This window comes from Excalfactoria chinensis, chromosome 2, assembly GCF_039878825.1.
Source record: "Excalfactoria chinensis isolate bCotChi1 chromosome 2, bCotChi1.hap2, whole genome shotgun sequence".
NCBI lineage: Eukaryota > Metazoa > Chordata > Aves > Galliformes > Phasianidae > Excalfactoria > Excalfactoria chinensis.
Window position 1 is genome coordinate 14,333,902 of NC_092826.1, and position 23,137 is coordinate 14,357,038.

The window sequence follows — 23,137 nt, forward strand, 5'->3', positions numbered from 1 at the left end:
TTCAAGTGTGTGGTAGGAACCCATGGCCATGTTCAGGGCCTGGCCCGCCAAGCAGGACAGGCCGCTGGCTAAGGCACGGCAGCTGGGCTCGGCAACTCTGCAGCAGAGTCTGGTAGCAGCGCCCGGCTGGCTGCGGTGAGGGAAGCCTGAGGTGGATGCTTGGAGGTTCCTTGGTTCCACATACCGGGACAGGGACAGATTTAAAGGCCTCCCATCTCATTACTGCAGTAGTGCAGGTGACCTCTGTGTTCTGGGCTGTTGGTGCTGATTGCGTGGAGTACCCACGGAGGGGAGTGGAGCCACTGTCTTGCACCAGGAGGACAGGAGAGACAGGGATCTTCTTTCTGAAAGAAGGTGTTTTTTTTTTCTCACCCCTATTCTTTATTCATAAACCTAACGCAGTTCCACAATTCCCAGACATGTAAAGCTGCAGGGCTTTTTTTGTTTTGTTTAAATCTTTCTGACCCAGCCAAATTTTTGGGGTTGGCACGAGGTGCAGCCAGTACCCATGGCCTTCCAGGGCTTGCTTGGTCTAGAAGTTTGCAGATGTTTTCTGCTGGATCTGGCTCTTAATGAACAGAAAAGATTTTGGCATGCTTATTTCTTTATTTATTTTCAAGGGAAAAATGTGGTTTAAAATGTTGATAATTGTTTTACGTGAACTACTCAGACTTTATGCGACTCTATGGGAAAAAGAATGCTCATCAATTTAAAAAAAATCTTCTTTATTCATAAAGCATTCATATTTAAAGTGATTTCTTTTTTTTTTCCTTAATGAAAATAGGGTTTGGGGAGCATTACAAATAATTATTATTTTTAATTACATGTAGTTCTTCATCAGAGTTCTTGAAGATGGCCCACTGTGATCCTCTGCTGAAAATACCAGGGCTTTTCAAAAGCTTCTTAATTACCCATTTTTAACTGCTCCTCTTTGCAATATACACCCAGTAACCAAAAAGAAGAGAAAAGAAAATACTCCAAGAGGGGTCCGCCTACAGGTGTGCATAGGTCAAGCACTTGTTTCTCTTCTGGAATGATTATTTTGCTTTTCCAGCCAGCAGGTAGTACTGCTTGCCATCGGCACCCAGCTTGCTCTCTCTTGGAGAGGGAATACTTATCACCGAGCTGCAGTGCATTTTAATCAAGGTTCCCAGAGTGTTTTACAAACATTAATTGCCTCTTAAGGACAGGATGAAGCATTGCACCCATTGTACTGATGGGTGAGCCAAGGCACGGGGAATCTCAATAACTTCTGTCACAGCAAGCCAGGCTGAGAGCAGAGTGTGAGTGTCCTCACCCCTGTGCTGCTGAGACGCCTCCCCTCTGCCCTCCAGTTTTGCTCACTTTCCTTAAATATGAATTTCTCAGACTCGGACCATTTCCTTAAGGCAAGTGCTGTGCTTGCTCTGATGTCACTCTGAAGTTCTGGTAGAGCTGTGTGTGAAAATGCTCTTGGTTTATGTGTTTGCTGAGTCTGGAGGCCTCTGTGGCAGGACTTTGATTTGACTGTGAACCTCATGTTTCACTGCTGCCCTTTGTGGCTCTGTTGGGGCCACTGGATCACCTCCAGAATAGTTCCTGTTTATTACTGATGTCTCAATGCTCTGTGAGTGACAGAAAGAATTCCACTTTTCAGCACAAAAGTTCACCCACTAAATGATTCCCCAGCATGATACATGCTCTGTCTTGTATTTAATTATCTTGTAATTATCAAAGCAGTAATGAAGCTATGCATAAGAAGTACATAGATCAATAAAAACAGTCCAAAATGATGATGGAGCACTGACAGGCTATGAGCCCAACTGCTTTTTCAGTGCTCATTTCTTTCTTGTTTTTTTTTTTTTTTTTTTTTTCCTAAAAGTTTTGGGTTTTATTTTTCTTTTTTAAACAGTATCAGAAAAAAAGGATTCAGAGTTGTATTGTTTGCCCCTAACTGATGATGATCATGCATATGTTCTGAGTGATTTGCAAAAAGCTGTGTAAGTGCTAATGAAAGTTTGTATTGGAGTGGCTGCTAAGAATATGATCATTGTTACCAATTTATTAACACCATGAAAGATTTCCTGTCCTAAAAAGACTGCCAGGCAGCGTCATAATCCGGAGCGGGCAGAGCCATGTGGTAGGTTTGACTGAGCCCCTTTGACAATTATATCATTTATTTAGCTGTCTATCTTTAGAAGTTGGGAGGCTAAGCTTTGGTTTCAGAGGCATGCCGAAACTCTCGCACTGCATACATGGCAAGGGCAGTGGAATACCAGAGTGCTCGCTTGGGCTTTAACTACTAAATAATGTGGTTGCACATGACACAACAAGAACAGAGGTATAATCCTGCCCTGTGAAGCAGGTCACATGTTCCAGGTTCTCTGTAATGTATGCAAAGTAGCTGCTTAAATCATTACGAGTGTGTAAATCATCTTCTTCATAAACAATACCATCAAGGTACAGTCAGGCAACATGTCTCTTGTGGGTTGACTGGAGCTTGAGTTTCCTTCAGACGTGGAGGAGGTACGTCAGTGCGTGTGAAGCAGATTCATCTGTTGCTGCAGTGTGGTCTCTGCAATGTTTTGGATTTTTGAGATGAATATGCTCAGGCTGTCTTCACGTTGAATCCTGAAGTGCAGGGAAAGGAGGACGATGTGAATGAGGCTCGTGTTGCCTATACGATGTGAGGCTACCATGAAAAAATTGCTTCTTTTTCTTCTGGCTTTGTAAGTCACGCAACAGATAACCATTTGCTCCTCTTCATAACTTTAGTAAGTATTCAGAGCTCCTCTTGCAATGTATGTACGTGCATTTGGGGAGGATAAGATTTGTCGAGCAGTTTATTTTAGAGTCCTACCTTTTGCTTTAGCCACTGTTCCCCTTATAGACTATGTTACTGTTCTTTTTCCTTCTGTCTTTAATACACCAGTGTACTTTCTATAACTCCTAAGCTATGACCCGGACCTCTTTAACGCAGTCCTCAATGCTGACTCGTTCAGTGGTGAGTGAAACTGAAAGCGAGACCTGATCTTGTTAAAACCCTGCTGTGCTCCTGCAGAAAGCAGAGAGGTAGTAGTGGTTGCTGTTGTTGGAGTTTGTGTCTTTTCTGTGAGGTGGGAAGGGGTAGTTGGATTGTACGCTCACCTCCCCACCCCCAAATGTTGTATTTTGGATTGCTTTAAATAGTTGTTTGGGTGATGTTATTACGGTGAATCATGTTTTTAATGTCTGCTTTAAACACGCGTGAGTTCATACTGAGACAATAGGAGCCCTCTGTCATTTGCTATCACGTAATGTTTATGCAGCATGTGAAATGTCCTTGTTTTGCAAAGACAGGTGGGTCTTCTGAGCAGAAATCCTGTCCCAGATCATTTTGGATCGTTTTGGTTAAAAAGTGAGAGCAGAGCCGGTGGCTCCATTCGTGCTGAATGGGAGCCGCTGGCTGAGTGATGCCTAACGTCGGGATTAGAAGTTGGCTCCGTCAGGTTTGGGCTCAGTGGAAGCGAACTGAGCAAGGTGCCGACCTAAGGGTGCTGTACGCCACACCGTGCCCCGCCGCGGCGGGAAGAAAAACGGGAGCAGCCCTCATCAACTTTCAGCACATGTGAAAACAGAGCTGTAAGAGCAGGGGCATCCCCAATGCATCGGCAATTTGCTGAGCGCCCGAGGGCTGCATCTCATTTGCATTAAGAATGTGGAGGTCGCTCTTCGCCTTTATCTCGGCGGCGGGGCCGGTGCAGGCCGCAGGGCCCGCGGCACCGGGACCCGGGTTCGGGGCTGCCTGGGGGCACCGCCGGGCCTCAGCGGCGCCGCGGTGAGCGCTCCGCCTTCGCCCTTCGCTCCCTCCCCCGGGCCCTCCGAGTGGGACCCAGCGGGCTCTGGCTCGGGTCCGGCCGTGGCAGCGAGCGGCAGCCCGCAGCAGGTGAGAGCTCTGCCCGGCCTTCGGGACTCTGCGCCCATCGGCGGGGCGAGGAGGTGCTGCGGAGGATGGGGCGAATCTGTGCCCTCGCAGAAACCCCGCGTTCTTACCGGCTTGGTAATGAGGGAAAAAAAAAAAGAGAGGCAAAACAACCCAGCTTGTGTTTTTTCAGTAGAGATAACTGTTATCTCTTATAGAAGTCTACATAAGTGTAAGTAATTGCCCGCACTTGGCTCTGTGACAGGGGAAAGGCTGGGATCCGCAGACTCGCGTTGCACGGTGCGTGCAGGGGAAGCTCCGGGATTGGGGGGCTGCGGCGTTCGTGCCCCCGCATCCTCCCGTCTGTAAAGTTCCGTGCGAGAGTTCGTGGTGCCTTGGGAAGGGGGCGGGGAGGGGGCACGTTGTACGAAAGACTTTGAGCGAAGTTTTGCCGGGATCGTCCTTAAAACCAAACCGAACCAAACGGTTGTGTAGCCGCACCGAGCCGGCTGCCTTTGTTCGGCGTGGAGGTGCTGGGGCCGTGTCAGGAAGGAGCAGCGCGAATCCGCGTCGGCTGCCTGGGGGCAGACTCGGCGTTTTGCCCCTTCCCCGCCTTATCTCGGCTCCCCCAGCGGGCGCTGCGCGAGAGCTGAAGGGATCCGTGCGCGCGTGCCCGTGCGCGCCGCGGGGCTGCGGAGCCGCGGGTCGCGTTGTTGTTCGCACGCCGCGCCGGGCGCTGCCTCCGCGGCTCTGCTTCCGCCGTGCGTGCGCGGCCGGCGGCCGGCGCTGGCGCCTTATCGCAGGAAGCGGTGCGGAAAGCAGTTGCTCCCTCGCTCTACCCGGCTCCCAGGCAGCCTGATTAACGACTCCTCTGCCCCCGCCTGTCACTCAAGTGCTGGGGACGTCACAGTCTCGTTGCTGGCCCTCTGCTGCGTGCTGCGTCGGGACCAGGCTCCTTCCATTATTATTTTTTTTTCTTTTTTTTTTTTTTCTTAACCAAACTTAGATAAGGCATTTAGTATGAGTACAGCTTTTTTTTTTTTTTTTTTTTTTTTTTTAGTTTGCGTTTTCCTTCCCAGCTCCTTTTGCTTACTCTCTCTCTGTATATATATATAAATCAAAATATAAAGTGAAATTCTCCTTGGTGTTCTCCCTGACCTGAAGCAAGTGCAGCTTTTCCTTTTCCTACACTGATCCTTTCAGGACACCTTTGGAAGTGGCTTCTGTTGACCTCGCTTTAGCGTACTGCTATAATGAAGAGGATGTGAGTCTGGTCAGTTTGCTTGGAAAAAGAAAATGACAACAACAACAAAAAATAACAGATTGAGAGGGAAATGCCAGGATAAAATCCATTATTTCATCATGTAGAGTCATCTGTGAGAAAGTAGTCCTGTCCTACACTGGTATTTCTTACTTGTGCTTAAAGCTCATAGAAAGGAGATCCTAATAGGTTTGAATTACAGGATACTTTATGATATCTCATTGTACTGAGTGGGTATTCCAAGAAGCCCAGAAACAAGTCTTCCCTTAAAAAAAATTAATCCTCTATTTATTTCCAAATTGTGGTCTGCAGACACATAATCACAGTGTGATACCAATCTTCCGTATCATATAATCCAGTTAGGGCTTTTAATTAAAAAGTTTGATGTGAAAGCGGCATAGTGGTTCCCCCTTAGGTTTGAAGTTTGTCAATGGTCCACGATCCAGAAATTTAGGAACGTTCATTCAAGAGAATTCTGGTCCTGAATCTTTCCATTTTGCTTTCACTTCATCGTGCAATTTTTATTCCTCTCCTTTCAAACACAGCTAAAACCAGTGAGAAAGGAAATTTTTGAAGTGATTTGCAAAGTTATTTGATTTTTATAAAATTACATGGTACAATGTGCTGTGTGTGCCAAACTGCAGACAGACCTTCAGCTCATAAATTAAGTACACCTTTTTTGTTCTGGTTTAAGCCCATTGAGACTTCTGCCAGTTAGGTTTTTCTCTTCTGTGATCATCATACATAATAGTCTGATGCTGCAGATACTTGCAGGAGCGTAGCGAAACTGGTAGCATCATGTATGTGGTTTGATTTTTAATGCATAGCATATTAAAGCATATTTTCTATCCCAAAAGATGTTATGATGAGACTACTGCAGTATATATTAAAACAGTAACTGGACTCTTAAACAGCCTAATATGAATAACAAAGGTATATAGTAATTAATGCTTAAGAAACAAACCTAAGCAACCAGAAATACCTTTTTGATATAGAAAAACCTGTATTTGAGAATACTTTTAAATATTTACCTTTTCAAAATAAAACTTTCAGATTTTGTTCCCTGCCAGGATCTGTGTCTGCTCAGCTCCATGTACTGTTTGATTATGTTTATTTACCTATTTGCTGCCAGAGTTTTAAGTAAAGTCACACCACAGTTGTGGAAATGGCTGCTAACACCTGGAACTAACCTGTGGAAGTGATTAAACTGTTTTCTTGCCAGAGGCTTCCTCTGCTGGTGCAGGGACACTGTTCTCTCCTTTTTGTGTTCTGCTCAGTGATGCTAATTTTCTAAACGGAGATTACCAGGAACTGGTGGGGGAAAACATAGAAAGGAAAAAGAAAGCTCATTTTCCTTTTCCACTCTGGGGATGAAAGCAAGAGATGATGAAATCTGTTGTTTCTAAAATATGTGATAAACCAAAACAATTGGATGAACAATTGTACAGTGAACAAATCACATGTGTAGTTCTTTGTTTAAATTAGTTTTAAATGCAAAGCAGGTTTTGTGAACGTCTTGCTTTTTTCTTACTTGCATACCTCAGCCGTCATTGGACTGATGAGCAATACTTTAAAGAGATTTTTAATGGTTTTTAGCTTAATTCCAGCTTTCATAAACCTTAAAAAGGAAAAAAGCCAAACCCAAAACAGCTTATTATCTAGTAAATACAAAACATGGAACAAAATCCACATATAAACGTGTAAACACAAAAGATTGTGTTGTATAACTGCTTAATCAAGTGCATATAGGTTCAATGTACACAAGTTGCTATCCAAAGGAAGACTCCTTTCTTTGATAGAACAACTTCATTTAGTTGCAGCTGACATCTTACAGTGATTATTGCCTGGGTTGTCACTTTTCAGAATCACAGTGAAAACATAAATAATTCTTTTAACCTCATTGTTGTGTGTATGTTGAAGCCTTTGGCGTGCCAATTTAAATCGTGACTAAAACTGGTGATTTGTAAATTGCTGTGATTAAAGTCTGTGTCTGTGTAAATAACCATCAGTGCACACAGCGCAGTGAGTTTAAAATACGCCGTGTACCTGTTCCTCTTTGTGCTAAATCCTTCTAAAAGCAAAACGGAATTATTTCATTCAGTCAGCAACGTGGCGCGTTTATTGGGTGGTGTGTAGCCGAAATTCTGAGTGCTGTTTCCAGACTGAATAAATGCTTTTGTGTTTTCAAGATACCGCCCAGGCTGAGGTACCGCTTTAAGAAAAGTTGTTAGTATCGTATCTTGTTCCTTCCTCGTTCTGAAATCCCAAGCGGGTTTTGGATCCTGATCTTCCAATTCTGGGACCTGCAGAAAGTCAGACAGAATGATTTTTGTAATAAGTGAAAATGCCAGGGGGAACGCCGGCCTAGAGTTAATATCTTGAGCAAAGACTATGAAAATAAGGATGTGTGTTCTGAGATGAACACATTCATTAATTAGAGAGCATTAAGAAAATAAGACCAAATCTTGAAGACCTTTTGTGATTAATCATGGTTTTGTCCAAATAAAATCTGCCTCTGACTTCCTGAGCGCCTGTTGCAGTAATGGCTGTAAGATACTATTGGATGGAGTTACCAAACTGTGCTCCGTCTGAACAGGCCTCGGGGCTAAACCAGTGCTGAATGAAGACCCTGGAGTGCTGAGAGCAAGTGTTCAGCTGAGAACTATTAAAGAGAAAGAAAAAAAAAGTTGTCACAACTGTATCCTTTTAAGGTCAGCACCAAAAAAGAAGCTTGTCAAGTTGATGGAGGGAGATGACTTACTGGTGTAACTTTAGGGCAAAAGAGATAAGCAATAAAAATAGTATTAGGTCTCTGTTTGATAGAGTGACTTCTGTCAGCTTACATAGAGAACCAAGTGAAGAAATGCACCATGCTAGTTACTATGACAGTGAAGCCGATGCGTTGTATGGAAGTTTGGTTGCAGCAGTTGCACTGGGTTTTGGAGCCTACCTTTTGTTGCTTTAATTGAAGACCAAGGTAAATTGGCCAAGTACACCAGGACTTAATTTAATTGAAATAAAACATTCAAAATACTTGGTAGAAAGTTAGACATAAACTGTAGATAACTTCTGGTGGTGTTTTTTTTGTTGGTATCCTGCCTGGACGAGGTGTCCTGGTGGGAGTGCAGAGCTGGGTGTGGACTGGTTGGACACCTCTGTCTCTGGTTTCTGTATGGGATGGCAGTTTTTGTGTGCATTTTAAAGATGTTTGTAGTCAATGTGAACTAATAACAACTTTTCTTGTGTGAACTCCTATGTAACACAGCGCTCCAAATTCCACCCAGTGTAGCTTCTGCTGTGTAATACAAAAGCTGAATATCATTAGCATATCTTACAGAAGTATAGTTTCAAAGCATTTTAATGACAAGGAAGGCATCATAATCCTCCCTTGCATGTTATTTAATGAATCAGATTGCTTGCAATAATGATTTCACTTTTCTGAAGGCAGCACTTCCATTTCCTGGCAGATAGAGATTGTTTTCTGATGATTTTATTTTTTCCTGCCAAGTCTTTGTAACCCATCCTTCCTTTATGTACAGCTTACTTTCATTCACTCAGGCTATCCCGGATGGCGTACCTCTCCACTTGACTTTCTCCCCCTGCTCTCATAAGCACTGCAGACCAGCAGGAGCCTCATTGTGTGGGAAAGCAGCACTCTGGTGCTTGGGTAGAAAAGCCTCTGGTGTGGAGCTTCAGCAAGCTGAACTGTGGGGCATCTGTGAGGCTAAGGAAGAGAGCATGGACAGATTGGGCTCTGTTGTGAGTTTCTTCAGGTGTGTGACTTGGATATTTCTGTGGGACTTGCCCTAATTCACCCCCTGTGCCCAGTTACAGTTCCAGCCCTGGCAGGGAGGGTTGCAGGATTTCCATCAGCAGATGGTGGAACGGAGCTGGGCTGAGAATGTGCTGGAGAACACTCCAGAGGAGAGGAGAGGGCAGCTTCTGTTATCCAGATCTTCGAGAATCGAAAACCCTGCATGTTACCAAAGGAAAAAAAAAAACAACTATGTGTCTTTGTGTTGTATCAGACAGAAGGGCACGCCAGATTGTGGTTTATCACAAAGCACTGGTAATAGCAAAGAATATGGATCATGAATAAGTGCATATCTAAGTGGATTCCACTGTCACAGGAAAAAAAAGTAATACTGGTATGTCATGCTGTTTGTGGGGGAAAAAAAAGACAGCAAATGGCATGGTATCTGCTAAAGCAAAACAATGTGTGAAGGTTGGTGTGGCCCAAATGAAGCTCATAAAAAGCTTTTTAGGAACTGTTAGGCTTGTGTTGGTCAGTATGACCACAGAAGGCTTTTCTGCTTAGCCATCTGTTGCCATCTTTGTTTTTCTGTGGTGGATTCTGTGAAAAAAAGAAGTGTTAGAGCAAGTTAGAGAGATGGGGTGGCTCAAAGAACGAGCAAGGTGGTGGGCAGAAAAGTGGGAGGAAAAGCCTGTGTTTGCTTCAGCTGGAAAAGAAACAGACATCATCTTGTATCTCTCTGGTCCCATCCAAATAGATTAATCTCAGTTGAAAACTGACATTCAGAGTTTTAACACATTTTGTCCTGCAGAAAAGGAGGGGAAAAAAACAAAAGCAATTGATTTTAGTGACCAACAGTCTTTACTTTTGGTGGTTTTTGGAGTGAGGGTGTAGTCAGAAAGTGCCTGAACTCTTTCCAGATGTATCTGCAGATCTCTGTCCCGCTCAGTCTTTGTACACAATTTACTGAACGTAACTTTCTGGTGTTTTACTTTTTCTCCCCTGCTAAATGTGGCCGTCATGAGGTTGTAGTGGCAGAGCAGTGCCAGGAGCCCTGAATTACTTCAGTTTATGGTGTATCTTTTGTGTACCTGTGTAGAGGACTCTGGAATTGCTTTCCTAAAGACTAAAAAGCTTTTAAATTACAAAAAGAGATACTCACTGCCTGTGTGGAGTGTGGACAATCACACATATCAGTGACTGGTAAGACAGTTAGATAATAATTAAGGAAGTGTCTTCTTTTTCACAAGCCTTGATAATCGGTAGTGTTGCAGCTTATCCTTTCTGCCAAAGTAACAAACAGTATTCATTTTGTATTTTATACCTATTTTTTATGTATATACATAAATATATATAGAGAGAATACTTTATTATCTTGTATTTTTCCCAGAGATGGGAGTTACTGTCATTTTAAGACTGCTTACTGTAAGGAAAACGCAGAGAGCCACCTTGAAAATGAATATGTTTAAAAAAAGTAAAATGGAGAAAAAGAATAACCTTTTCCCCATCTGCTTTCAAGAAAACAGTGCCCTTGGCATGTGCTTTTTTTCTTCTTTTGACGGAGAGTGGTAAATCTGTGTGTAATGTGACAAAGTGGATCTGTGTACGCTGCGCTGCAGTACTGTGGAAATCCTTAGCAGTGGATAGCTCTTTGAACATCAAGCGCACTATGTAATCCCTTTTATAAAGTGACCCACCTTTATCCTAAAATTAGATAGTTTTTTTTTTTGCCATGACTGCGTCTGGTGGAAGGATGTTTCATAGCCTTACTGCTTTGTCAGTTAAAACTCTTGCTTCTCATTTTCAGCCCAAAATTAATCATGGTTAGTCTATTTGTTCTTATGCCAACATGATCCAAAGCTTTTCCCTCCCTGGTATTAACCTGCTGCTAGCAATTTTGTTGCTGGTCTAAATGAGCTTCACTTCAGATACTTGTAGAGAGTCCTATCTTCTGTGTCTTCATTAATCCCAGTTAAAATTAATCTTTTATTAAACATCGTGAATAGTCTTCTTAATTCAGTGTCATCTGTGATATATACAGTGATTTACCTCTTCCTGCTGAAACACTTGCTTGGCACGTTTAATGCCTTATGAAGTGTATTTTTGAGTGGTTTATAATTGTGATCAATTCTTTTTCTTTCTTAAGTCATTTCAGCTAATAAAAGTTGCAAAGATTCTTGTTCCAGAGCGTGCACTTGTTCTTAATACTTTTCATCACAACTTATAATGCAACTTTCAGTGGCTTTGTGTGTTATCTTAATACTTGTGTTGGTTGAAGATACTACCAGTATCATCTAGTTTCTTTAGTACTTTCTGTATTAACTCACTCGAGTATTTCTCTTTAAATCATCTGGGATACAGCTGTCTGGGAAGAGGCGTTAGGCCCTGATGGACCAGTTCAAATGGAAGACTTGAGAATGAAGTTGTTGAGTTTCAGTCTCTGCCCTGTCATTTGGCCTCAGGACCAGACTCTTGATGAGCATAAGAAAAGCAGTGTAAATACAGCCACAATATGGCTGTTTTGGAATGGGAGCTGTTAGCATATGATGCTGCTTTGCTGAGGTCAGAAAGGAAACAATGGTTAGAGACATTTCCCAGCCCTTGGCTGCCTATCTCACAACGACTTCCCTTCCTCTCTTTTAATAATTTACTATTTTATTTAATGGAAAAAAGAAAAAAAAAAAAAAAAAAGAAGAAGAAGAAAGAAAGAAGAATGAAGAAATGGCTTAATAAACAAGGGCAGAAAGCTTATCCCTATATATTGCTTCTAGGAAGCAGAGGTTGACGAGAAGTAGTTGTTGTCTCTCTTGTTCACCAAGTCCCGCTGGCTGCACGTGCTGTGCTTTCCTTCTACCTTTCACCTGGGTGTCTGCTGATGGAGCCCAAAGCATGTTGGGGAATGATGCCAAGCCCGATTTTCTAGGAGCTGTGAAGGTGTTCAATGTCCCACAATTCATATGTAGCCACGAGCTGATTTTTGGTTTTCTTGCAAAGACAAGCAAATAAATGCCAGCCTGTCTGCTGCAGGGTGCGAGCCGATAGACACTGTTGATTAATCTCTTGAATGTTCCTTTGAGAATTCAGTTTCCATCAGTGCATTTTAATATTTTTTTTTTCCACTTTCACCTCTGTATATTCATAATTAAAGGAAGCGGTTCATCCAGCAGTAAAGAAATCCCTGTCTGATGCTTTCTTGTGGGCTTCTCATTTCCACGTTTCACAGTGCTGTTTTGGCAGTGTGGCTTGTACAGTGGTCATCTTTTTGCCTCATCATGATGCCTAAACCATCAACATTTCCTCACTTCTTGAATCTCAGCAGTGGGTTTGCTTTCCAGATCCAGGTCAGCCTAAGACATAGTGCCTTTTTGCCCTAATGAAATTGACTTGTGGGGCTGTGAATTCAGGATAAAATGTAGAGATCTGCAGGAAGCGATTAGCAGCTGGTTACTGGTGTAAAGGTTAATGCCTTATGACATTAAGATTTTTATCAGCATGTGCAATTAAATGTACGCGGACAAAACTCCCAGACTTTGCGTACTCTTGCTGTAGCAGGATGGTGTCCTCTTAGAGCAACTGTGAGCAACAGCATCATGTGCGACAATGTTCCTCTTGTTTCTGTTTCTGCCTTTACAGGGAAAAATAAATCTTTAAATCCAAAGAAGTCTCAAGTCTGCCTGTGCAGTTCTCAGGACAAGTGAACTGCTGAGCTTGCAGCCTGTAATCTTCATTCTACCAACTGCTCTAGCTTTGCTGTTTCTCAGGAGTTTGGGTGGACACCTTTTGTATGTTTTTGTTGCTGCATTTAATATTTTCACAGAGTTTTGGAAGACCGGTTTCTCTGTATTGCATCCTTGTTTTGTTCTCCAAATGTTACGCCAGTGACTTACAGCCATGATTCAAATCAAAACATGAGACATTAGACATTGATATGGCAAGCTGTTAGAAACAAGGGAGATGGCAATTTTCAGTAATTGCAGAGTCTGTTCAAGTGTGTGCATGCTGCCCAGATCACAGCACTCTGTGGACATGCACCACTACCCTGGTGCTGCTTTTGGTAATGTTTTAGGTAGACAACATTTGGTTTGGGCTAAACCAGCCCCACTTTTTCTGCTGGGGTTTACGGTTCCCAGTCTCCCTGTTCTTCCAGTGCCACATCTGGGAGTCCTGCAGAGCCACCACTGGGCTGGGGGAGTGGGGCTGCCAGTTGGTGCCCAGCCTTTAATTAGTCTAGTGCTAGGAGCATCCTACACTGAACTGTGGGGCTGGAGTGAAACAAGCATGCCATCTGGTGAGCAGGCAAATGGGAGCAATGTGTAGGTCCTGCTGCTGCAAATGGAGTCAGCCTTAGGTGCCTGTCCAGAGCTGCAACGATTTGGACGTGTGATAGGGTGGGAAATCAGTTGTTCTAGATCTTAGAGTCATAACAAGTAACTATTCTTATTTTTGATGGGTCAGGTTCTGTCGAGATGCTGTGGGATTAAAAAATGTCAAGGGTTATTTAAAGTAAAAATAAGACTCAGTCCTATGCTTTATTTGGCCAGTAGATTCTGATGCTGAAGAAGACCCAAATGTTAGCTACCTAACACATATGTGACTTTGTTTGTTCTAGTTTCTGTTCTTTATGCATATATACACTCATCTTACTATCTACATACAAATGGTTATGTGAATGCTGTCTTACAGTAAGATTTTTATCTGTGTGATCTTGGGCTGTTCTCCTTACTCACAAGAAGAGAAGCCACGGAGAAGTTATGAAGATCATTTCTTATTCCTCTCATGTATTCTTTCAATACATACTGCTAACAAAGGAATTGTTTAGAAGATGCATAAATGTAATTTGGCTCTGATTTCATCTCTGTCTTCTTGTAAAGCAGGGCATCTTTGTAGCATAAATCCAGTTGTACCAGATTTTCAGGGATAAGAAATTTATAGCTGATGCTGATTGCCCCCAAAATGACTTTAACTGTTGTGAGATATTCTCTACAGAAATATCACAGTTTTTGGTCCCATATCAGTTAATCAAGTAATTTTAGGAGCTGGATTCCCTCCTGATTGCTAATGGTACAAAGATCACTTTTGCAGCCTTATATCTTGTGGTTTATCAGATCAAACTGTTGCAGGAGTAATTATTTACTCTTGACTAGTCCCATTTTGGGAAGAATCTGCACACTGATGCGTGGCTGAAACATTTATCTCTTGGGTTGTTTTAAATAACAGTTGTGGATGTTCTGAAGCTATTCCTAGATTGGAAAATTAGAAGCAGCCCTAGCTGGGATTGATTGGCATGGGGAGAGCAAACAGCAACAGATTATTGATTGGGCAGTGGCTCACTGAGCAAAATGACATGGTCTGTGCTCAGCCAACTGGCTTATGTTTGGCAGTCCTTTCACTCAGTTGTGGTTATCTTGCCCCATCTGTGTTGGACTCTCAGCCTCTCCACCTAATTGGCTGTGTTAATTTGTAGCCCGCACCTTCAGATCTCAGGTACATCCCAAATTCCTTAGCACAAGTTGCAACATTACTTCAAAGAAGGTGCTGTTGTAGCCTCTGCAAATAATTTTGGGACTTTTTGTAGACTGAAAGATGCCAGTGAACCCAGAAGTTGCTTTAATAAGTTGCTTTCTTCATAAGTGAAAACAGGACCAAAGCTTTCCATTTTTTTGTGGGATATATCCCAGCACAGCAGATCAGCCTGACATCGTTGCTGGATGCTTCTTAAAACTGGTGAGGTGTTGGATTGGGGATTGAGGTGGCAAGAAGGCAGCGGAGGAGGAAGACAGGAGTGGAGCGGTAAGGGTTGCTTGTAGGGGGGGCGGTTAGAATGGAAGTCTGTACTTGTACCTTTTTTTTTTAATTTGAAGATGAATTCTAGATCTCTTTTTAAGGAAACTTAAAAATTTAATGGTGAAGAGTTGCAGTTTGGTGTCTAGATAATTTTAAAACATATCTTAAATGGGAAAACAACTGTCCACTTCTGTGCGTTCCCTTTGGGATTTCTGTTCGATTCTTATCTGTAGTTCTTGTGTCTGTTCCGTATGCTGCAGCGTGTAGATTCTGCAACCTGTGTCTTCCTTATGTTTGTGGAAATTATGTACTTAACTCTCAGAAAAAAAAATCAATTTTTGAATCTTTTTTGTACGTGTTTTATTATCCTGGCAGATCACCAAGGTTTAAATTAAATTTCCGATGTCTGTATGGTCGAGGCTAATGTGAAGGCTTTTGGCACTAGCCCACCACGCAATAAAGAATGAAAGCCAGTAGAGTAAGAAATCTCCTATCAAAAGCTGCAAGCTAGATTCGTAAAATCACTTATGTGGGCATTGTGAGATTTTCCCATGGAATGCTTATGTGAGAGTTGGGCAAAAGCTGATTCAAGAAGAACATGATTTGCACTGTACGTATTCATCAAGCAGTCAGCAGCTGAAATTGGCACCCCTTGCCTTCTGTAAAGGAGCGTCAGCACACACGGCCTACAGCAGAGCTCGAGGAGTCTCCTTGCTGTGTGCCCTCCTTTCTCCTTTCCCACCAGAATGAATTGGTAAACTAGAATTCATGTTCCGTAGTGAACGCACGTATTTGATTCTTAGGGCCATTTGAAAAGTGTTTCTTGGCTTTAAAGCATGTTCATAACAAAGCGTTATGATGGATAAGTTACAGGAGTAGCTTTCTTATCAGCAATTTACTTTATTCCTGAACCTAAAAAGAAATAGAAATAATAGATAAAAGGGCAAACAATAGGCGCAGTACTCACGGTGAATCCATTTTCAGTTGCTTTGGTTGTTTTTTTGTTGTACTTTGTTTTAAGAAAGTGTTCCTGAATTAGTGTGGGGTCCGTATGATCTGTACTGCAACAGAGATCCTTTCCTAGGTAACGGGGATGCTTCCAGAGGCAAGGTAATTCACCACTGCTTTGGCTGGAGCTGCTACTGGGCTCCAGCGTCAGTGCTCTGATTTCTGACAAGTGGCCAAGATTTCTTGAATAGGCACAGCTTTCTGTTTTGTGTGGAGAACACACAATCCACTCTTTTGTTGTGGTTGCCGCTGCTGTTGTTTCTCCCCCATTCACAATGGAGAGTGGGGTTACTTGTGCCGAGTGCAAAACCAGTGCCAGAATCTGGCTTGCTTGAATTTGATGTGATGATAATTTTTGTGATAGACGTAGAAAGTTTTGGAGATGTCGTATGAATCCCCCTGTATTATGACCTCCAAGTCAAGAGGGCGTATTGGTGATGAAAGTTTTATCTGTCATAGGAATATGAGGATGAGAGTTTACTGGATGATTCAACCCAAATGTATAAAAACTGTTTATATAGAGATTGCCAAACATTTTCCATCATTTTTCCTTTTATCTAAATTCTTGAATATATTACTAAATAAAATAGTCTGCATTTGGAATGTGTGGCTGTGGGATATGTGGAAGCTCACAGCATGTGGGGGGAAGCGTTAGAATAGGGAAATACAACAGTTCTGTAAACTTTACGTGAATATAGGTACATCGTATATAGACTCAAGATTCAATTTGCTGATCAAAGCATCCAAATAACTTTGGATTTAATAATGTCAGCAATGAATGCTAATATATGGAAATTGAAAAGCATGGAGCAACAATAGCTAGCCACGCTTACCTGTATTACCCTGCAGCATGTAGATTTACATTTTTTTGTTTTGTTTTGAAATCAGTGTTTGGAAAATGCGTGTTCTTTTTCCCTTCTTCCATACTTCTGAATGTGGGTTCTCCTGAGCAAGCTTAGACAAGATTTAAACTAAACAATAGGGGAACATCAGAACCTTTGAAGGCTTGGCTTGGATAGGTACCCGAAGCCAGAGTCTGCTTTGATGTACATGGACTCAACTCCTTTTGCCCTCGGTTGCCCTGTCTTACCTATGTAACTTGTGTCTGGAAACTCTTGCCAATTTTTTTATTTTTTTTTTTTCCTTAAAAAAAAAAAAAGAAAAAAAGAAGAAGAAAAAAAAAAAAAAAAAGGTCATTTTTGCAAACTCATGTTCATCTTAGTTCTAGTCTGGCTGGAAAAGTACTGCAATAATGCCCTCTCCGGTGGTGATCTCACATTGCTGTCTCAGGTCCAGGTTGTAGTTTTCTCGCTGAGTAGTTTTGGTATAGCTGAAATTTCAACTCTGTTTCAATGTGTGGTTGTTTTTTGTTTTTTTTTTTTCCCCTTCTTTTTTCTTTCTGTTTTTCTTCCTCTACATAAAAAGAAAATTATTTGAACTTCTCTGTAATGGTAGCCAAAGCTGTACTCTTTTCTCTGTTTCATCTCCTTAATATTTTTTGGTTGAATTTGACTGAAGTTTTGGGCTGAAGAGCTTGGATGTCTTCTTTGTTATGTATAATGAGCCTCACCTAGCAGAGAAAGGAGCTGCGATTCTCGTTCATGCTTCTCTCAAAGGCAGTGAGACCTTTACCTGTAGTGTCAAGGAAAAGAGGATCAATGTTTAACGCAAAAGAAGGAATGAATCACTTGTAGCTATACCTGGTTGCTCCTGCCTGGTAGCCAGGTCACCTTCATTCCTCATCTCGTGTAGCACTGTGCTTGCTTCTGGCAGCACACTGAACTAGGTTCAGTTCTGAGTCATTTGCAAACCCTAAGCTCCCATTGTCTTCAAAGGAGGTTTGGATTAAAAAGAACGTTGTGCTTACTCAGGCTGAAAAGGAATTGAAACACTTGAGATCACCACACCTTCCAGAAAGTTTGGAAAGATGGTTTGTTACCATAAGGACAGGGTGAATAGAGGGGATGTGACGGATGGACCAACAGCCCAGAGGACCTTTGGTTAATCTCAGTTGACAGTGCAAGAATGATGGGAAACTCTCAGTGGAAAGGATCAAATTCAAAAAGCTGAAAGTATTTGTTCTTAATAGTTCATAATTAGATTGTAAATGCAGAGCTACACCATACCGTGATTGTCATAATGTTCAGATAGACACTGGATACTTTTATTGGAAGTGAGGATGTACAGATTTATTTAACAACAAAACATAGAATGTAAATGAGAGATAATTAAAGGATATAAACCTTCTTACTCTTCTGAAAATAAGCCACTGTCTGAGTGCTGAGGATTAGCAGCAATTTATTTTTCACAGAGGTAGGCGATTCTGTGTCAGTCCAAAGGCACTGAACCTTCTTCGGAGGATCTGGTGTTGGCTGTTCTCCAGGGCAGCACAGCAAGCTAAATGGACCTCTGGTCTGATCTAATAGGGAATGCTCTGCAAATCCTCTAAAGAGTAACAACTGCTAATTAATAGAATAACCAGAAGATTCAGTGAGGATGGTAGGGCTTTCCTAGGAGGTGTCAGTCCTGGCAGAAGTCAGTTATTTCATTGCAGTAAGCAAATCAGGCTGAGTTCTCCCTGCAGTGCAATAACAACAGATTGGGAGGCATGCAAAGCAGCATCAATACATAAAAATTAAACTACTTTTAATACACAAAGCTGAGTTTAGATAAATGCAGAGCAGGGAAACAAAGGCACAATATTCTTTGAAAGTATGGCTTTTTTATGTTGTTTTGGAGACTAATTTCCATATAAATAAAATGTCAGCTTATCCTGTAACTGTCATGATAAATTGGAGCGTTTAGGCTTTTGCGCAAGGTGCTCTTTCTGTACCTTATTAAATTACAGGATCTTGGTCTTTTGCCAAGTGCCAGGTTGAAGCTCTCTCTGCTGAAATGCAGGGAGGGATGTGGGCCTGAAAGTCGGAAGGAGCCAGGTTCAGAGCTGAGCTGAGAACCCTGTCTGCAAGTCACCTGGAACACTCTTGTTTTTGCATCTCTCTCTGTAGATCCTTCCATTTACTTATAAAATGTCACTTGTATTAATTTTCTTGTTTCATGGGGTTTTCCAGGGCTTAGCAGGTTGTCATGACATGGAATGCTTATAGATGCTGGATTGAAAGTGGAGATAAAGCGTATCTTTACCTTCTTGGGTTCCAGATGTCTGCTGGCAGTAAACTCTGCATTGGGCCACCAATAAACGCAGGGCTGCAAACTGCTGTGCTCAGGCTCCCACAATAGGAGAAGCACTTCTGGAATCCTTGGTTTTGGGTGCTGTATATGCTGATATTTCAGCTAGCATTGCCTGTTCAGATAAATCACCTTTTGGCTTCACTTTCTCCTGAAAGTGTCCGCATGTCGTTCCTAAACTCTGAAGTGAGCAAGTGTCTGCTTTATACCCATAGAAGGGTTAGATTTATTCCAGTGGCTGGATGACTGCTAGTACTGTGCTGCATTCTAAAGCATACAGTAATAGAAAAGAGCATTTTGAATTAATTTGCTGTGAATTAATAAAGAGATTTATTTGATGAGAGCCATTTGAAGGTGATGACGCTTCATAGCTGAACGGGATTTAAGGTGCCCAAAAATACACCTGTAGAGATCTGAGAATGATTGGTGTTGGGGAAATAAATTTTAATAGGAGTGAGCAAGCTTCAACAAAATATGACTTTTTTCTTTCTTTCTTATTCATTTGTCACTTACTGCTGAAAAGAAATTGAGAACAGCTCTTGGTGAGCTGGTGATCAGGGACCACATGGATGGACCTGGAAATGCAGCAGGAGAAGGGATGTGGTGAGCGTAACAGCCTTTTGCTATAGGACTATAAGGCTGTGAGATACGATTTTTCTCCTTGCATTTTCTAGATTGATGAAGCTATCATGGCTTCAGTGGTGCGTGCAGAGTGTAGAATATCAAGTAGATATTTCGACCAAATGAAGCGTCTGATGCTGCCAGATGTTACTGGTATGGAGAGACGTGTTCTACTCTAACCAGTGACAGGCAGGAAAGACTGGCCTGTAGAAAAACATATATGTAGCTTAATAAGCACTTAACAATTAATTGCTCTTGCTTAGCACTTTGGTAACCTAGTCTTATAGCTTCCTGTGTAATATATTTGAAGAAGCTGGGGAAGAGGTCTTACTTGAAGGAGTTGCTTGTAGTTAATGCTATTCTGCCCTCCCATGGTTTAGTGTCTGATTCTGGAGTTGCTTACCCAAAGGCTTTTTTCTTCTCCTTTCTCAGCAGACAAAGGTGAAGGTGGGACCTTTGACCAGTCCTGCCTTGCTGTGTCTTGGTCTAGGGTAGTTTGCAAATCATTTGATAATCTTCAGCAGAGAACATAGGGCAGTTTCACCTGGATTATCCACTGTATTTACAGGTGGTGATGATTACTAATTTTGGAAGTGCTTTAATTGTCTGAAGTCTTTGAACTTGGGGCTATTTTGGTGGTCTCATTGGCTTTCTGGTTGCGCTGAGGGCTGCACAGAGTGCTGCTCCCCAGCTGGTCACACGCAGAAGTTCTATCTCAAGATACGAGATTTTTGGCTTTAGAGCCTTTGCTCCTTGTAGCTGCTCTGTTGTGGAGAGTGGGGAAAATGGTGTAAGGTACGGGCTCCAGACGGGTTAAGGCTTTATGTGCGGGATTGAAGCAGATGCTTTGAATGCTGAAGGGTTTTTTTTTTTTCTTTTATATATAAAGCACTGCAGACAGTCTTTGTAGCATATTTATGTGTAATGAGCTGGGTTTTGTTTTTTATTATTTTTTCTTTTTTTTTTTTCTTTTTTTAATTCTGTGGAAAAAAAAAAAAAGAGAGAAATTAAAACCACAGCAGTATTTTCCCATGCAGCTCTGGTGAGCATCCTGCAGTCTCACATGATCAGCTGTCCTGGTGGGGTGGAGTGTGGGAAGGTGTCAAAATATGTCTCTCAATTTTTTATTTATTTATTTTTTCTTAAAAGGGAAAGCCAGATGAGTGCCAAAAGCCCTGTTCTCTTCTTTAGCCCTGCAGTAACGAACTACATGAGTGTATGTTATTAAGATGATAAGATTAAATTTCTAGCTGCTAACATGCTATCACAACAGCAAAGGGGGATGAAAGATGTTGAAAAAATTATGAAAATTAGCTTGACGGTCTCCTTTTAATAATAAGATCACTCCCAACCCCAACAGACAGTGTAGGCTAGAATTCCACAGGGCTTTTTTGTGGTCCTAATGATTTTAATAATACTTTGTGCTATGTAGCACCTTTCATTAGAGGATCACAAAGTGCTTTACAGTCACTAATTAATTAAGCCTCACAACACTCCTGTGAGATAGGTAAGTATTAGACATATATTAAGCTGAGACACTGAGAGTTAATGATTTTTTGCTGCATTATTCTGGCAAAATGATGGATGTTTAAGCACTGTATGTGTATTATATATGCGTGTGGGGGTGTGTAATATATATGAGTGCAAAAGTATTAATTTTACTCTACCTTAACAAAGAGGCCCTACTTGAGCCTGTTGAATATAAATGTGTATTTTCATTTAACACGGTGCTGCAGCATATTGATGGATAATATCACAGTCTTGTAGGCCCTTGACTCAGTTTGCTGTTTGTAGACTTGTACAGATATTATTCAGCGGTGTATCACAAGATTCAGACCTCTTCGTAAATTCTGTTAAAAAGAGAATATGACTAAGACTTGACCTAAACCTGCAAAGCAAGCAGAAGGCAACAGCCCTACTGTTGCAACAGGCTTTGATGACAAGTCATCACGTTCAGTAAAAGTAATGAGTAGCAACAGTGACCCATTGTGAGAGCTGATGATCAGCAGATAATTATCTTTTGTCTTCACCACACATAAGAAACTGTTGCTTATCAGAATTTGCTTTTTTTTTTTTTTTTTTTTTTTTTTTTTTTTTTTTTTTTTAATAAGTGCACTTGTCACTATGGTAAATGATTATTGTGAATTGCAGGCTGATTTTAGTAGAGGATTCCACCTTCTTCTTCTAGGTACAAACTGATGCGGCTGCAAAACAGAAAAATCTCTGTTAGATACAGGAATTGGGGAGAGTAGCCTTGTCTGGTTTTGAGGGAAACTGTATATGTAGCTGTTACTATTTAGTTCAACTTGAAAGTAGTTGAAGGTGAGCAGATCAGGTAAATAAGGTCACACGATTTAAAGTATAATTTCAGTTTAAGGAAAATAAGGTACTAACCCCTGGATTATGGGTGAGTTCTGCAGCTCTGGACGTACAGAGTTTGCACAATTCAAGACACTTTTTCATTTACATCAGGCTTAGTTTTTTTTTTTCCCTTTCATTTTGGATATGTGAGCATTTGCAGTGCTGAGAAGGTAGTTCTGTCTTAGTGTCTATTCAGCAGTTGGCCTCTGCTGAATGGCCAAGAATTTTGCTTGTTATTGTGGTGTCATTTTTGAGATGTGGCTGGTTACCCATTAGCAACCAAACTAATACCACTAAATTCATTGCAACTGGGACTCAAGGCAGCCAGCAGATGATAACTTGCAATTGCTGACAGCAGAACTTGGATTGGAACCGGTTATTTGTATGCCATTTTCACTCCCTTTTAACCCAGTCCCTTTAGAATAACTACCTGCTGAGATACGTGGATTTTCAAGACACTTTTCTACAGCATTTATCCAGCTGACTTTCAGAACTCACAGCTCATTTTAAATTTACTTTTTGGTGGACTTTACATCTGAGAGATTTTGCTTTGCTTTCTCATGCGTGTGTGTGTGTGTGTGTGTGTGTCTAAGGAGAAGACAGCTACGGTATTTCTCATGCTTAAGGGAAGTAGAGTACAGACAGTATTTGCATAGTGCCCACTAATAGATGCATGTAAATATACAATAGGCATAACAATGTTTGTAAATAAAAAGCTTATTTTGAATACATAACTTAGGAAGGAAAACCTTTTTTTTTTGTTTTGTTTTGCAGATATACAGATCAGCTCTCAAAATGTCTTCTGTGTCTTCCGTGCATCTTCTAAGACAATTGCATTAGCCTGCCTGCTAGTTGACTAATAGAATTAATAATTGTAAAAAGCACTAAAGCCACATGCCTTATGAAGTCAATGCTGGGTATGATTTTACAAGTATGTGATCCATTTTTTCAAGTGAAATTGTTAACTGAAAACATTCTTGGCACACAATAAAGCATTGTGCAATCTGTTATTTGTCTTAGAAATAATAATTTCAGAGTGGCTATATTCTTTCTGTATGTAACTTATTACTTGCTAGGGGATGGTTTCTTCAATTTAGGAGTACTGCAGATGTAGTTTTATTTACATAATATGTCTCTGAAAAACGATAGCAGTAGAATTTCAGTGACAAAAAAATACTGCCTTTTTTTTCCTGTCCCACTGAGTGGATATCAAGCAAATAAATGTCAGAAGATTTTTTCAGAAATGAAAAGTAGAAAAGGTAGAAAATCCTTTTTGGTT

General features: G+C 41.4%; 1 protein-coding gene across 6 annotated transcripts in view; it reads left to right on the forward strand.

Annotated features, from left to right (window-relative positions):
• The window catches only part of TRPS1 (transcriptional repressor GATA binding 1), a 210,260-nt gene that overhangs the window by 14,706 nt on the left and 172,417 nt on the right, over positions 1-23,137 (forward strand). The window contains exon 1 of one of the 6 annotated variants that reach the window (XM_072329662.1): positions 20,904-21,004. The exons of the other annotated variants lie outside the window; for them this stretch is intronic. The gene's annotated coding sequence lies outside the window, so the exon portion shown is untranslated. Of the gene's footprint in view, positions 1-20,903; positions 21,005-23,137 lie in introns of those variants that run through there. 6 annotated transcript variants of the gene reach the window in all.